Raw genomic sequence first — 16,922 nt, 5'->3', positions numbered from 1 at the left:
GTTGCTAAGGCCTGGAGCTCCTTACGTGTATCCATCAGGTCTATAACCACCCTCCCATATTTCAAAATCATTCTGAAACACTTCCTAGCTAAACTCTGGCTGTGTTCTTGTTCAAAACCAGGATAAACTATGTCCCTAAATGTGAACAAGTACCTTTTAATTCCTTATACCTTCTTACTCTCCCTCCTTCACTTACTTCCTTACTGCTATCTAATTCTCTTCCCTGACTTTCTCTCCAAATATACTATTAGCCTGTTTTTCCCTCACCTCATATTGCATTTCCAGTTTGTATTAGACCAACTTACCTTTAATTTCTCTACAAACTGTCTAAAATAAGTATAAAATAGGTATGTATCCCAGATACTACCCCTTCTCTGGAACAGGTTTCCCATCCATGAGGAGCAGAGTTCCTCCCTAAACCAATTCAGGTATAACTTGGACAACTGAATGGGGAACAGGAAATTAATTCCTGGTTTGATACCTGTGTCTCTAATGGAAACAGGCAGCCTGTAAATGGTTCATTTTCCAGGCCCCATTTGTAAATGTTTCATCTCCCAAGCCCCTGGTTACACTCATCAAGGGTACCAGAACTTGTCAGAGATTTGGGGTGCATGACTAGGCATAAAAGGGCCCTAGTGATCATTAGCCTAGTATACACTTATGAACCTATAAGGGGAGTAAATGTCTGGCGTGGACTTTGTAGAGTTGAGATCCTAACAGTAGGTAAGATCTTTGATTTGTGGGTAGCCATTTGGCTTTTCTAGGGTAATACAGTGATGCCAATAGAAGGGTGAGTGTTTAATAAATTGACAGATGCAGGCGGAGACTGTTTTAAGGGGATAGTCGTTTATATGGCATGAACATGGAAGTCCAACTTCCCAATTATAACAACACTGCATTTTTGGCATTAGGAATTTTATCCAGACCTACAATCTAGATATTTTAGTTTCAGACAGTATGGATAGGACCTATTCTGGGGTAAATTTGTGAGTAAGTGTATATGGGGTGTATTTGGGAGGGGAGGCAGTAGGATGAATAGGTAAAGAGAAGTTGTAGTTGAATTTGTCAGCAAGGATGTTACTATTAGTTTAATGATCAAACTAAATTCTACCATTTGATATCTGCTTGAAGCAGTACAGGATGCTATATCACAGTTTCCCAATGTAATTAAAAAAGCCTTCTAAGTATCTGTGATTGTGGAGGTAACCTTAAGTTCAAAGACAGTCCTGCACTTTTGAATGTTGTATTTTTTCTGTCCATCTTTAAGTGATTTTCATGCTTGGGAGAGCTCTTTTATACATAGCTAGAACTTTCTTCCTGTTGTCATAATGTTTGTTGATTTGAGAATTCCATGGAGGGGGGGGGGGTTATTTTTGAACCTTACATTGTACTTAAGACGTATGGGAAGAGATGCTTTAATACGGCTATTTAGATAAAAATAGAATTCAGAGGCATGTAAAGTGGTATTGGTATAATCCAGGATGTAGTCCCATTTGTAGTTTCTTATATTGTCAGTAAATGATATGTAGTTAGATTTAAAGCAGTTACTAAATATAGTTGGTCTGTTGGGGTCTGTGGCACTAGTTCTAAAGGAGAAGATAACAAAATGGTAAGTGCAGTTCATTAAGGAGGCAGATATTGTCTCATGGGGGTGCAGCCAAGGGATATGTACTGATAAGGAGAAGGTTGAGAAATCTTCCACCTTTAGTGCTGTGAGGATGACTTGGTTTAGAGAATTCACATTTGCAAAATTAAGCAATGTCTGTATCTCCACTAGTATAGAGTGATAAAGCTATGGCTATGATTGAGTCTACTTGAGTTTGAATTGCATCTTGGACACCTGTTGGTATTGGCAGGAGGAGGGGAAGGATTGACCAGGCTAAGCTTTGCTTGTCTTTCCCAGGGAAGAAGGTCAGAGGATGACATGCTGCCATGGCTGGGCCTCTCATTCTAGCTTTTATGAACTAGAGCAGACAGCTGCAGCTAAGTGAAGTCAGCAGGTGGGACTGGGTGCATATCCACCCCTGGGCCTGGGCAGAGTCTTCGTAAGGTACTACCTCTCCTGATCATTCTGTCTTAAATATGACATCAGCACATAAAAGGGGTAGAGCCAATATTGTATAATCTACGACCTTCCATGTGTGGTCACAGTGGCACCTTCACCAACTGGCTTCCTTTTTAACCACTTCACTAGCTAGATAGGGATAGATTACCATGGCCAGCAAGGTATAATTGGGTAACAGAACTAAATATCTCGATTTGAGATAAAGAAGTTTCATGGATGTGTCACACTGTCATGGGAAAATTAACCTAGCCAGAGTACAACTTGGATTTGCAATTAATAAAAATAATGAAGGAATCTCTGTGGATATTTTTATTAGCTGGAAGCATTTGTCAGTTATTACACTGGACAGCAGTATTGCTACATACTGAATTAATTTGGTTGACAAAAACTGGATATTTTAGATCATGTGATTTGTTTAACAAGCTATTTAACCTGGTTCAAATGCATAGAATATGGTTCTGATGAAGTCCTACTGATTTTTAGGGATCAAAGCGCTTAACCAATTTTTACTTTTAGTTTATGTCTATTAAACTTTAAATTTGTATGTTTGGAAACTAAGTGTTAGACTGTACAAGGAAACACAGCAAAGGACATTTAAACTCTAGAAAGGCCTTTCCAATACCTCAACAGTGACTTGGGACAATGGAGTGTAGGGCTCACTCTGGTTTTATTGCTTTACTTGATTGTGTACTTTGCAATGCCTGGGATGCTCCATTCATCTATTATGACAACTGGATTACAAGCAGAAGAATTACAGCTAAAGTTTGCAAATGACTAAAACAGTTTATTTGCCAGAAAATAAAACCTTTACAGCTTACAGTTTTTTATGTTTCTTTAGATATAGTAGAGTATCAATGGTATAAACATAATAATACATTGTTTGCATGAAATGTTGTTAATGTTGCAGACGTTTTAGTAGATGAACAGCTTGCAAATTGAATGTACATTGATTTGTCTCAAACATCTGAAGAAATATTTTCTTTGAAACTGACACAAGTACATAAGGCAGATGCAAGTATGTATTCATGTAGGATAGTGACATCACATTATCAAGTTTTACAAGCTGAGTTTCAAGTTCAGGTTCTATTTACGAGAACTTCACCTGGTAAAGGCAAAAGTGCTAAAATAAAAAGACTGGTATTTAACTTATAACATTTACCAAGCTTCAGTTTACCTATGCACATGCTTTTAATTTTCTAAATGTTAGATTTGTGTTCATGTGCCAGTGGCAGGACAATGTATCCCTCTAGTGTCAGTTTCAGTTAGTCTTCAGAAAATAGCCATCATGCTTAATAAGCTATAAAAGGAAAGGAAAAAGGAAACAGGCTAAATAGTACAATATTTAAAATAATAATAATATTGATAATGCCCAGTATTTGACTCTATGGACAACAGTGAAATGTTTTGTTTGCTATAAGAGAGAAAGAATATCATGGTACCATGAGGTAATAGCTCATAAGGTAGAAAAGATAGGGAATGGTCAATGTAATTTTTACCATTACAGCATACAGAGATAGAAAGGGAAACTCTGCAGGGTTAACAGGTCATACTCTGTCCACCTTGACTGAAGACTCACAGAAACAAGTTGAGACTGTGTATGGCATTTTCTTCATGTTGCTTCTGAAAAAGCAGGGTTGGTAAGGGGATCCAGTATCTGTCTGCCTGGGATGACATGATCGACAAACCACAATGCTTTGCCAGAGATGGTCTGCACCTGTCACCCCTGGGATTCAGGTTACTGGCTAAAGCTCTTGCCACCCCTATAGTGTCTTTTTTAGGCAAGTTCAAAGGACAAAACCACCACCATAACAGATACAAGCATGCAAAACCTGAAGGTAATACTACTCAATGCTAGAAGTCTAAACCTCAAAATGCACTCTCTCGAGGCACTCCTAAAAATGGAGAACATCGATATCTGTGCAGTAACTGAGACCTGGTTCAAGGCTCCAACTGAGACCTGGTTCAAGGCTCCAGAGGGCACCCTTGCAATACCATGCTACAACTCTTACCACACTTTCTGGCCACCAAACCAAGACCGAAACACTAAAGGTGGAGGAGTGTCCATATTCACTAAGGATATTCACACATCCAGGCTAGTTGCCCAAGTTACACAATGCATCTGAAATTCTCCAGGTGCAACTAACACTAGGTAAGACTGCAATCCAAATTGTAGCTTGCTACAGATCCCCCACCATGCCCCAAGAGTCTCACTACACCTTTCTAAACATACTGGAAAATATTAAGATTCAACCAAACACCCTAATACTGGGTGATTTCAACTACCCTGCCATTAACTGGGAAAACTACACGGGTACCAACACCTTTTTCCAACGGTTCTTGGAATTCGATAACCACATCACCACAACAGTCAGGAAATCCATTGTCCCACCAGGGGCTCCAATATCCTAGTAAATTTTCTTTTATTAAAATTATTGTTTTTTTAGATCTAATATTGAAAGGCAGTAATGAGGAAAGAAAAATTCAAACAAGTATACATAGAAAATTTGATGACGATGGACATTTTTTGGATGGACATAGTTGTCATCCAATGCATATTTTGAATTCTTTACCATATGGGGAATTATTAAGAGTTTGTAGGCTGTGTAGTGAGTCTGATACTTTAGAGAGAGAAATTCTTAATTCTTGTCAGATGTTTAAAAATAGGGGATATACTTTTGAAGCTATTAGAGAAGCCCTAGAAAAATTATGTTCTTCTGAAGTTAATTTAGGAAATAACAAAAATAGAAAGTTATTTACAAAAAAGAATAAATCCAACAAGAAATAAGATCTATTTTGTTACTTCATATAATGTACTTTCTGATGATATTATAGCGGTGATAAAATATTATTGGTCCTTCTTAACAAAAGCATGATATAAATTAAATAATGTGTGGCATTCTCCTTTGATTTCATTTAAGAGGGGTCGTAATTTAAAAGATATGTTAGTTCATGCAAGTTTTTCTCCACCAATTATTAATATGAGCTATGAAATTACAAGGGCAGGTACTTGGGCATGTGGAAATTGCTCAGTTTGTCCATATGTAGTTAAATATTTTGATAAAATCAATGGTATAAAATACGAACCAATAACAGAGTATACTTGTAATGCAGTGGGCATTATTTATGCTGTTAAATGTCCATGCAATTTATTCTATATTGGAGAAGGTAAGAGGTCTTTTAAAGTTAGATTGCAAGAGCATATTCGTGATATTAAAAATAAAAAATTAGGAAGTCCAGTAGCTTCCCATTTTAATGAAATGCATAGGGGGCCTATGTAGATCTAAAAGGATGTATTCTAGAACAGGTTGCAGCAACAAATGTACATTGTTTAAAGAATAACTTATTGTACAAAGAAGCAGTCTTAATTTTAAAGTATAATACTTTAACTCCTGGTGGATTAAACCAGGAATGTAACTGGAAATTTTTATTGTAAAGTGCTAATAGAATTAGCTAATTGTTTTATTGGTTGACTCATAGTAATTGATGTATCTTTATAAGAAAAGTTTTTTCTTAGTTTGTATTATCTCCTGGAAGGCTTTTTTGCCGAGGCGCTAGAGAGAGGTTTATTTGTGCTTTTAATAGAAGAAAATTTACTGGTTTTGTCGTTTGGAATATTTTATTCTACAATTGTAGTTTGGGCTCCAATATCCTAGACCTGGTCATTACCAACATGGGAGATAGATGCTCCACACCAGTGGTCACCCCCTCGTTGGTCAGGTCTGACCATAAGCAAATCACCCTTGTCATCCACATCCCATCCCCACCCCCAGTAAGGAAACCTCCGTAAAAAACTTCTCCAAAGCCAACTTCATGCTACTCAAGTCAGAAGTGACAAACTTCATGACATCCATGCAGATGGGATCTGAAAGTTCGACTGCTGAATCCTACACTAAGGCACTGTATGAGCACATCCACTCGTGCATGAATCGTGCCTTCCCAAATAGAACCTAGATGCTCGCCTCCAAAAAAAGGAGCCAATCTTGTGGTCCCCTGCCATAAACAAACTATACAACAGAAGGAAGAAACTGTTGCAGAAAAGAGTAAAATCCCAGGATGCATAAAACTCCCTTACCAGCCTCAGTAAGAAGCTGAGATCCCTCATAAAATCCTCAAAAGCTAGTTACGAAAAAAAATTGTCAAAGATTCCAAAGACAACCACAAGGCATTCTATAGTTATGTCAAGAATCTAAATGGCAATGCTCAGATCTGCTCTGAGCTACAACAGAATGGCATTAAATATACTGATCCCAAAGATATTGCCAATATCCTGGCAGATCGATTTAGTGCCAACTTCACCCCCTCTCACCCCCTAAAGGGCCCATCTCAATACCAAAAGATTGCCAAATTCTGGTAATCAAGGCCACACAGGTAGAAACCGCACTCTCCAAAGCTAAGAATACAGCATCCATGGGACCAGAGGACATCCTGGGCTGTATACTACATGAACTACAAAATGAACTGGTACCTCACCTAAGTGTCATGTTTAATCATAGCCTCACCTCAGGCTTCATGTCCACTGAGTGGTGCACAGCTACAGTTATCCCACTCCTCAAGGGGGGATCCATCTTGAATCCCAGGAACTACTGTCCCATCAGTCTGACAAGCCTGATCTGCAAGGGCATTGAACGCATTATCATGGAACTTATAAACAAAGACAATGGCAATCTTCAAACACTGGACTCCACCCAGTTTGGGCTCGTGAAGGGACGATCTTGTCTCCTGAATGTGATTGACTTCTTTGAATCAGTCTCCAGAGCTGTGTACAAGGGTAAGGTGGTCCACACTGCCTATCTGGACCTCTCCAAAGCCTTTGACACCATCACCCACTCTGGAATCATAGATAAACTTACTAAGATGGCATAAATCCCTACGTCACTCAATGGGTTACCAACTGGCTTACTGACAGAACCCAGACTGTAAAAGTAGCCGACTCCAAATCCAGCTCCAGACAAGTGACAAGTGGAGTACCTCAGGGTTCAGTCCTGGGACTGCTCTTATTTGGCATCTACTTCTCTGAAGTACAGGCCAACACTAAGGGACTCTGGCTAACAAAGTTCGCAGATGACTGCAAACTGGGAGCCATTATTGAATCCCCAAATGATGTGGATATTCTACAAAAGGGCCTTACAGAAACAGATGCTTGGTGCCAGAGCCAAGGGCTCAAGCTTAATGCCAAGAAATGTATAGTTATCCCCTTTGGGAAAAACCATGTACCCATGAATTACCACATAGGTAGCAGTACACTAAACACTGAAAGTGTAATGAGTGACTTAGGGACACAGGTGGACAGTGGTCTCACCTTCGATAACCACATCACCACAACAGTCAGGAAATCCTTCTATGTGGCACACCTCATCACTAAGGGTTTTTCATCCAGGAAAAAGGAGGTGATTGTCCCACTGTACTCACCCCTCATTAGACCCATTATAGAGTATAATGCCCCGTTTGGTATGTACCTCACAAGGCATCTGCACCCGCTGGAAAAGCTGCAGAAATACCTCACTAAAAGAATCACAGGCTTAAAGCAGATGCCATATGCTGACCATCTAAAAAAAACACCAGCTATACGCTGTGGCATATTGTCTACTCAGAGGCGATCTCTGCTTAACATACAAGGCCATGTCAAACCCTGAGCTGTTGGACATGCTCCACTAAAAGAAATCCCTATCCCTCAGAGCCACACGCTCCAGGGATCTAAACCTTGTCATCACAATGAACAAAACATGCTGGAGGGATAGGTTCCTGACCCAGAGACTCCCCATATTCTGGAATAGACTGCCGATATGTCAAGTAGAGTGCCTCCTTGGCCCTCTTCAAAAGGAAATGTGATGATTGGATGGGAGATAGGAAATTTATCCCGGGGATCATGTCAGTCGCCCTGCTAGACAGGGGTCCAGGGAAGTAAATATTGTGGGAAGAAATATCCAGGGAATTGTTATGGCTAGGCTTGTATAGGCCCTAGGGCCAATAGCCTAGTACCAGCCTATGAACCTATGAACCTATTATGTGTGTGGAAACAGAGTCTGTAAATGGCTACCATCAATCTGGTATGGCTTGTGTTATATAGGATATGTAATACCAGCCATAAGACATTTTAAAAACTTACTTGGCTCAATAAGTTTCAGAAACCACAGAATTAAAAGAGGGTTGAACACTGACTTTCAGAATACCGTGCAGGTTTTGGATACATCACACATACATCAGAACTTGGACTTAAAGGCTCTAAAAGCTGTGGATCTAGGTGATGGGGTAATCACTGGAGCAAGTATATTTCCTGCATATGGAGCTGTTAAAGCTATCTGGAAATTGCATAAATTAGCCAAGTTACTGGTGGTATTAGCTAATAGTACCTTTGAGAGCATAAAGGACATCTCTTTAAAAATGACCATGATGCGTATGGTGGTCCTCCAGAACTGTATGGCCCTTGATTATCTGCTGGCTTCCCATCATGGGACTTGTGAGTTGACTGGAATGACATGCTGTAATTATATGCCAGATAAAAGTGAATCTATCAGGACACATTTTCAGATTATGAGTGAGGTAATGACCAAGGTGCAAGATATTGGTGACACCTTATGGACAGATTGGATTGCAAACTTATTCCATGGTTGGGGTGGGAGAGTTTTAAAATACATTCTAGTAGTTATATTGATTTTTGATAGCATTAACTAGTATAGTGTCGCTCTGCAGACTGTGCATTACAAAAACTTTCGTGGAAGGTGGCATAAAGCCTGTATATTCTTATCAAATTACAGTAGTTAGTAATACAGATATGATACATTTGTGAGGTAGCTGCAAAAGAAAGTCCCTGTAAACATTTGTCAGGAACCACAGGGGAAGCTGTTAGACTGATGGCTTTCACTTTAGAGTAACTGTTAGACATAAGGTAGAATAAATGGTAGAATAGGCTTAAAATATAATGTCAGACTTGTGTTTCATGTATGTGTATACAGTTCAGGGAAAGATAGTTCAGCAGAAGGGAAAAGATAATCTTAATGACTAAGCATGAGATGTACAGAAATAATAGTTCTCAAGGGAATGCTACAGAATGTTCCTTTCTCAAGCAAAAGATATGTATACTCTAGATAGAATGCTAGATGACAAATAGACAGGCTATGCCAGGTACCTGCAAGATAAGACAAAGCCTGAAAACCAAGGTTAAGGGGAGAGGATATGGTTCTGAGATGAAAGTTGCTGGACTGAAGTAATAGTCTGGTACAAGACTTGTCCAGATATAGTTATTGCACTACTTTAGTGATTTCAGTTATTTGATATATTATCCTGCCATATACCATTTAATTATGCTGCTGTGGCATTTATATCTGCTATTATATGTTACTCACTACAATAAACTATTATTAAGCAATCCATGGCAACAGAACTCTGATTTCTTACACTGAGTTTGAATTTTTACTTGGATACCTGTTAGTTATACAAGATACTATATGAGCCTTTTGGCTTTCTTGTTTAGTTTACTTGTCTGCAACTGCATGGTTAAGTGTTTGGTGTTTCTTGGTTTTATTTTTGAAGCATGGCAGTGTCTTTGGGAAAAACAAATACAGTAATTGTTCTTCATTGGGTACTTCCTGAATTTGTCAGAATAGACAACTATCACAATACTAACAGCGGTTCTCAAAACATGGATTGCAATCAAGAATTTTTTTCTTCACAAAGAGATTTAACTCAGTGAATTGGTTTACTAAGCCAACAAATGACCACTTTAAATTTAACTATTGAAAAAATAAGTTTACCACCCCCTGGACATGTCTTTCAAATGGAACCTTGCACTTTCTGTGTACTTTCTGGGATAAATACAGCTGTAGACACCAATGCCAGCTCCTATTCCAGCATTTTGAACAGAACACTGCCTGTTGGTGAAAGGCACATAAGATTATCACATCCACCAGATTTCAACGGTTGGCTGCACAAAGAAATTTCATTAACAACTTTTGAGCTGAGGACTTACAATGGCACTTTCAACTCAATGTTATCTTCCTTTTTAAAGAACTTAAACAAGGTGCATAATCTCCAAATAGATATTTTTTAATTGCTAGAATGTTTAAAAACTAAAAGGGTGCCTAAGGGTTTATGCATGTATAAGTTTCCCAAAGGTCTTTCGCAAGACAGCAATGAATATACTGAACTTACAGCTATGTTTGACTGGCATGGTCTTGAACTGTTACAGTTTCTTGTTAAATGGAACAATGGTCAAATTAACAGCCGGTTTACTGAGTTAAACACATTAAATGGTGGTATTAAAAATTACCTACTTTTTGAACACAACAGCTATAGATATGATATTATTTTTCAAAATGCTGACCAACAGGTAAACCTGAACCTTAAGAGAAAACAGCAAAAACTTGATAGAGATTACATAGAATACACACAAAATAAAGCTTATCTACTACCTAAAGGTTTTTACCCCACATTTCAAACTCAGAACCTCAACAATGAGGGACACGGGCAAACTGATGTAGAACCTGTGCCTATAAACCATACAGTGGAACTTCCATTTGATTTGGACAATTTTTTGATTAACCTGGTTAATGAATTTGAAAACAACCCTCTCCCCAGAGAAGATCAGAAAGAAATACCAACAACATTTCTGCTTCAAACCACCACAATGCTAATGAAGGGGCTTATTTATCCCACCCCCAACCCCAACAGGTCAATGAAACAAAGCCTGGGGGAAGGGAAGAAGGAGAAACAATTGGTAACAAATTCTCAACCCCTTTTTTGGAAGACACAGACAATTATATTTCTGTGACACACGATGAAGTTGTTTTAACTTTTCAAGGATTTTAACATCTACAATTATAGTGATTTACAAAATTATGCCACCCATTTAGACTTTTGAACAACGTGTTTAAATTAGCACCTGGTTCTTGGATGAATTTGCCAGGTGTAATGATAAAACTGAAACTGTTTACAAGTAAATTAAATTTCCAGTTAAATACACATGATATTGTAAAAGTAGAATAGAACATTGAGGTGGTTTGTGGTAATTTGAAGAAAAAAAGTACATACAACCCCTAACCCATTGCTTGCTACTTTGGAAAAAGGTTGTGAGAAGGATTTGTATACCCTTCAACATAAGCATTTACACCCAAGTTACAAATTCACCAAAGCGGAATGGTTGTTGCTTAACCAGCTTAGAAATGATACATCTATTAGGGTTATGCTGTTTTTGGTACGTGTTGGTGTATGTGAACAAAAGTGTGTATTTTACTCTACCTTCTCACATTTTTTTATCTCCTCCCTTCTAGACCTACCAACCACCAATAATTAATTCCCAGCCCAAACTTACTTCTGAGGGATTGTGTGCTGCTTCGAGCTTCTACTGCACAGCCCACTCCAACAAAGACTACAGTCTTCAAATAAACTACAATAAGGTTAACAGCAGCATCTTTTCTCTCTTTTGTAAGCACACCTAAGGGCAGGTGGCAGGGATAGTACTCCCCCCTATTCCCCCCTACAAAAAGCGGACCATTAATTCAGAATTGTAGTATTAGAAGACCACTCTCTAAACAGTCTCCTCGCAAGACCCAGTCTAAATTCTATCATTACCCCTCACTGAGGGAAGTAAGTAATTAAAGATCCTGCTTTAAAGAGAGTGCTTAAGGTGCTTTAATATAACTGACCGAGGTGGTCATTATCTGGGAATACCTGTTCAAGGCAGTTAAACTCTTGAAGGACAAGGTAGCATTCTGAAATTCCTAATACTCTACCTAGCAGTCGAAAAGCAAACCTGTAGCATACCCAATATCCAGCTTTGCTCCCAGGTCTAAATGATAGTTTTTTTGAGGTTTACCTTCCACTATAATATGCAGTGCCTCAACCCTGCAAGAATTGCACAATAAAACTCAGGATAATTTCCACTTAGTTGAAAACTGGCTTGCTGACAATGGCCTCATTCTTAACCCCAAAAAGACCAAGATCCTGCTATTTCACCCCTCACAAAATACCAGCCTTACCACCACTTTCAATATCCACTCTAAAAATGGTACACTTATCACACCCGAATCCCACACAAAATTACTAGGCGTCACCATTGATAAGTTAAAATTTGATATCCATGTTAATCCAGCTATTAAAAACACTCACAGAAAGCTAGGTAGTCTCTACAAACACAAATCCTTCCTGACCCATACTGCTAAGACCACAATTGCTCATACTCACTTGCTCTTAACATTACTTTATTCATCTCCAATCCTAACAAATCTATCCAAAACAGAAGGGTTAATTTCTTTTGACACTTTTCACTTTTTAACGAACAGCAAACCATGTATTCCTACTGTATTTGCCATCCCCAAGGTCCACAAAGATATTATGTTACCACCTTATTGGTTAATAGTAGCTGGACAGAATTGTAAAACCTACCCTCTGGCAGTTTTTGTGGACCGTATCTTTAAAGGAGCTATTTGCTCTCCAGAACACATTTTGAAAGATTCATGGGCATTTTTAACTAAAATTAAAAGACAGTATTTTAGTGGCACATGTGGTTTTTCAACAATTGATGTAGTGGGCCTGTTTACATGTATTCCTCATTAGACAGGCTTGGAATTATTCCATTCAGTGATATTTGAACTTACCAAACTTAATGACCAATTGATCAACTTAATTTTTGATGTTATCTATTTGATTTTGACTCATAATTTTATTTTGGGGTAAATATTTTTGCCAGGTGAAAGGTGCAGCAATGGGAGCAAGTTGCGCCCCCCCACCTACACTAATCTGATTATGTACAGTTGGGAAAGGGAACACATTTTCCAGTTTGATTACCACCATCACTGGCATTTGTTTTTATGTTTCTTGGATGACATTTTTATTCTTTGTAAGGATTTTAACTCCATGTTGTGTCATATATTAACCAGTTCATTTTTAACTTTTACTCTCAAGCATTCTAAAGAGAGTGTGGACTATTTAGATGTGACTATCTACAAAGACATTAAGAAAAATGAGTTTGTTTTCAAGATGTACCAAGACATATGAAACCCACATTTTCAGTTACCTTGATTTTTCTAGTTGTCACCCAATTTTTTTTTAAGAAAAAATATTTTCAAGGGTCAGCTGGTTAGAATTGTGATAATATGTTCTGATTACAATGTTTTTCTTCAAGAGGTGAAGAAAGTTTTAAGATGTTTTTAAACAGAAACCACCCCCTCAAATTTTTTAACAAAAATTTGGGATGAAATGATTAATAATTGGGGTAAGAAATATACAACATTGCTAGGTGCGGTCAAAGTAGTCACAAACCAAGAGCTGTTAACTCAAAGGGACAACAATATGTTCTCTAATGCACTGGTAGTCACATACAGTTCTTCCTCAAAAATGGTGCAAGATATTGTCAGGAACAACTAAAATATTCTGAAAGTGAACAAGGAGATGTTTAACACTTTAGGGGACACACTGAGATTTGTTTTTAAGACAGGTAAAAACAAAATGAAAACTCCAGCAAAGCTAGAACTTCCACTGAGTGGCCTCCCAAACCTCTTGTATCAGAGGCACATGGGATATATGCAAATGACCCTTATGAACATCAGGTGTTTCAGCTAATTGGCAATTCTGAATGCCCATGACTTGTTTCATCATTTTAATGGACAATTTCAGGCAAATAAAGCCAAACCCCACTAGTTGTGGATATTATAATTGGGGTCACTGAAAAAATATCCCAAACAACAAACTACAGCATTGCAAATTAGCTGAAACACCTGATGTTCATAAGAGTCATTTGCATATATCCCATGTGCCTCTGATACAAGAGGTTTGGGAGGTCACTCAGTGGAAGTTCTACCTTTGCTGAAGTTTTCATTTTGTTTTTACTGATTGGTTTTTCAGTGACCTTCTCACTTATTGTTTTAGTTTGTTGTTTGGGATATTTTTGCAGTGACCCTAATGATAATGGACATCAGCTGGGTATAACAGCCCTGTGTTTCTTATCCTTAGTCAAACACTCTGCTTGTGCTGTGCTAATGATGTCATAACAAGACTGAAATATGCATATCCACAGCTAGTGGGGTTTGGCTTTATTGCACTGAAATTGTCGATTAAAATGACGAAACAAGTCATGGGCATTCAGAATTGCCAATTAGCTGAAACACCTGATGTTCATAAGGGTCATTTGCATATATCCCTTGTGCCTCTGATACAAAAGGTTTGGGAGGTCACTCAGTGAAAGTTCTAGCTTTGTTGGAGTTTTCATTTTGTTTTTACTGATTCGTTTTTCGGTGACCTTCTCACTTATTGTTTTAGTTTTTTAAGACAGGTAGGAATTTTAAATATTTATTAGAGTACCCCAAAATCTATACCACAGGACACTAGAAAATGTGGTAGTTGTGGACAATGTTTATACATTCTAGATAAAGAATGCATACACTTAGATGGGTTTACTTACAACATTCCCTTAGCAAATGGCAACTGTGCTTCTAAAGGAGTGGTTTATATAGCACTGTGCAAAAGATGTTTCAATTATTATACTGGTAAAACTGAATTACATTTTAGGAAAAGAACTTATAAAGCAAAAGTCTAACACCTTATTCAAATACACACAGGTGTGCACTAGTTAGAAATTTAAATTTGGAGTAAGGGAAGTGGTCCCATAAAATTAATGGGGTGGTACTTGGGAAAAAAGAATCGAGCAGAGAGAATTGATCTGGCAGCTCAGACTGAATGCATCTAATAATGAGGGCTTAATTAAACACATTTCCATTGTCCCTATACTCAGATCTTGAGCTGCCAGATTATGATGAATTTTTAAATATTTTTAAGCAAACATTGTTATTTATATATTTATTTACATATTTTAACAAAACAACCCCCAATGGTATTTTCCACATATATTTTTATGTATATATTTTTCTTACATTGCTTAGATAGTATTGATACACGTTGAAATAATTTGGTTGACTACCACTGGATATTTTACTTCACATGATTTGTTTAACAAGCTATTTAAAGTTGTTCAAATATGTAGAATATGGCTCTGATGAAATCTTACTGATTTTTAGGGATGAAAGTGCTTAACCATTTTTTACTTCTAGTTTATGTCTATTAAACTTCAAATTTGTATGTTTGGAAATTGAGTTTGAATTTTTACTTGGATACTTGTTATTTATACAAGACACTACGTGATTTTTCTGGTTTTCTTGTTTGATATATAGGTAGTTAAAGTCACCCATGAGTAATAGGTTTGACAGTTATTTATTTATTTACTTCTTGTTTGACCTGGGTATACTTCATGCCCTGGAGGACATGGAAGGAAACCGGTAATTAGTATTTATATGATTGTCAGTTTTGGTGAGTAGCACTATGAACTCATGAAGTTCAAAGTTAGCACTATGTGGCATTTGATGCGAGATTGATGAGATTACAGATGAACACAGATATGTACTCAGTACCACAGGTCTAAGCAACCGAACACTTGGTAGTTGCTTGAACACTGGTATAGTTTGAGTCTTGTGAGCACACACAAATTACATTTCAGTAAATAGAAAAATATCAATGTGTTCAAGTCCTCAAGCTCTGTTACTTTATGTTCAGACTTCTGAGGTAAAGCAGTGTTACTTTAATAGTGGTCAAATGGAAATCTGTTGTGCTGAGATGTCCAGAAGTTGGACATTGTCTAAAAAATGTGCTAAAGGGGCAACAGATATTTTAGCCAGTATTCAAATCCATGGGAGAGGTGGGCAATGCCTATCAACCACCCTGTCCATGTCTTACATGATGGTTTCCTCTGCCATGACACTAACGAGCCAGCCAAAGGCAATTATTTTGCCTCATACTGCTTAAAACTAGGGTCTTACCTTTCTCAGACGTATGGATAGAGATCAATAAAGTCTCTATGCATCTGTCATAAAGTTGAGCTCCTAAAACTATTTACACCTCAAGTGAACCTACATGGTCATTGTTGATATTTTTGGCAGTGTAGAGTTCTAAGTTTCTTCCTAAAGTCATGAATCCTCTAACCAGAGAGAAATGGTTTACTAGTTTCCTATTCTTGTCTAGCTTAGAGATTGCAGTGCTGTGTGCTTGATTTGGAATTGCCACCACTTTACTTTAGATAGTTATAGGCTTTGAAGTTTTTAAGGGTGTAGGCTTGCAGTAATAGCAACTCTCCTTGGCGATGGGTATAGTGGTAAAAGTACATGTAGGTACAGTTATAGCTGAAGTTTGTTGGAGACATATGTGGAGAGTGTAGCAATTATTTTTGACCACTTTGTCTTATATGGTGTACTGGAGTTTATTGACTTTGAGTGGTAGGGAGAGATCTGCCTCCATTCTGAATAAATGTTTACATTTCTCTAAGGTAGTGTCAGTAGTTCATAAGTGCAAAGGATTGTTGGCAAACAAGGTAGTAGCTACAGTGTCTTAAACTAGTTGTTTACAGAATGGTCTGAGAAGGAGCTTGAACAGGCTGTGGATTCATGGTGGTAGCAGATTCATAAAGTAAATAAACATTAAATTATGTAAAATGTTAGCATTGTGTGCTAGTAAGAACAACCACTACATTTATTTAATGTATTAAATAGATACCATGTATCTAGAAAAACAGACGAGCCACACCACAGAAATATGAAAACAGGTGCAACCACTAAATTTAGGCAACAGAAAGGGACATATACAAGCTACCCTTTGCCACCAAGTAAAATATAATGGACAGGCCTATGGTCCTTTGATGCACACCACTGCAAGCCAGTTAATATTTGTGAGGTGATTGCCTTAAAGGTATACAGTAATTGTATGCTGCGGTTTTGGGTAATAACCGACACCTGCCACATCGAAATAAGGTTTACACTGTACAGTTGTAGATTCAAGTTGCAACTCTGGCTTCCAGGAACTTACCCTCCTTAGACTGAGG

This window comes from Protopterus annectens, chromosome 16.part0, assembly GCF_019279795.1.
Source record: "Protopterus annectens isolate FY-2018-M chromosome 16.part0, PAN1.0, whole genome shotgun sequence".
NCBI classification, from domain to species: Eukaryota; Metazoa; Chordata; order Ceratodontiformes; family Protopteridae; genus Protopterus; species Protopterus annectens.
The sequence above is the reverse complement of the archived record's forward strand: the minus strand, read 5'-3'. Positions refer to the sequence as shown.